This window comes from Peromyscus eremicus, chromosome 1 (genome assembly GCF_949786415.1).
Source record: "Peromyscus eremicus chromosome 1, PerEre_H2_v1, whole genome shotgun sequence".
NCBI classification, from domain to species: Eukaryota; Metazoa; Chordata; class Mammalia; order Rodentia; family Cricetidae; genus Peromyscus; species Peromyscus eremicus.
In genome coordinates, this window is record NC_081416.1 from 155,402,730 (window position 1) to 155,403,975 (window position 1,246).

Here is a 1,246-nt window from a genome sequence, read left to right on the forward strand (position 1 = left end):
TGACGGCGCCTGTGAGAGCACGCACTCAAGCCCAGGAGCGTGGGTGTGTGGAAGGTGAGGCTCACCTGGGCTGGCGCAGCCTCCTTGCTAAGGCGTCTTTGGAGATCTCTGGTTTAGGATCAGTTTTAAAGGACAGCTGACCTCGATTGACCTAACTTCTCGCTTCTTCTCCCAAGTCCATTCTGGCTTTTGCTTCCCCTGGATCCAACCCCTTGGTTTACAGGTCGTCTCCAAATGGCAAGCCCACGCTTGGAAAGCATGCATCACCGCGGTCCCCTGGAAGACGAGGGGGTTACCGAGCCGGTTAGGGACAAAGGTGGGTCTCCAGAGGCCTCTGGGGGTTCTCACTAATGACTCACTTTTCGAAAGTGAGAGTCAGGGTGAGGTAAATGAGGAGGGCAGCAGGAGGGGATTCTCAAAGCAAACCACCCAGGAATGTATTGCATTTGTAAGAAGTGGGGCCTCAACCCTGTGCCTCCACGCTTTGTCTTGGTCCCCCAGCAACCCCTTCCGTGCCACCCCACCTACTATTGACCATCTGTCTCCCTCTCTTCCCAGCACAGTCGCCTGGCGTCCTGGCTTCGGGGGAGAGAGACCAGATCTTGGGATCAAGAGGCCAGGCGAGCGCTGCCCAGGACCCCCGGCTCAGTGCCAGCCCTAATCCCAGGGTCCAAGGTCCAGAGCTAGCGGGACCGGGCCAGAGCCGCCTGTGTGGAGCTGTCCAGCACCCCGAGGCGGGGCGTGTGCCCCCCGGCCCGCCCCAGCCGCCTCCGCCCGCCCTGTCAGCGCCACTGCGGCTCGGCGGGCGCGTCACGTGGCTGGCGCGGCGCGGCCTCCCGGCTCCAGGCTCCGGCGAGGGGCCGGGCGGGAGGACAGACGGACCCACCGACGCACCCTCCTTGGCACCGTGCGGCGCAGCGCGGGGCGGCCCGGGGACGGACGGGCAGGGCGCGCCGGGGCATGGGCGCGCCGGGGGTCTCCGTGCGCAGGCCGGGCTGGGCGAGCCGGCCGCGGCTCGGGGACGGCGGCGGGCGACGGTCCTCCCCGGCGACCGCCGCTGAGCCCCCGCGGGGCCCGTGACGCCGCGGCCGATGTGGCCCCGCGCGTTGCGGGCCTGCACCGCCGCCGCACAAAGACGCCGCCGCAGCCGCCGTCCGCACCCGGGCCGCAGCCGCCGCGCCAGCCCTAGCCCCAGGCGGAGCCCCGGCCGCAGGGCAGCAGGCGCCCGCGCGCGGCTCGCCCCGGC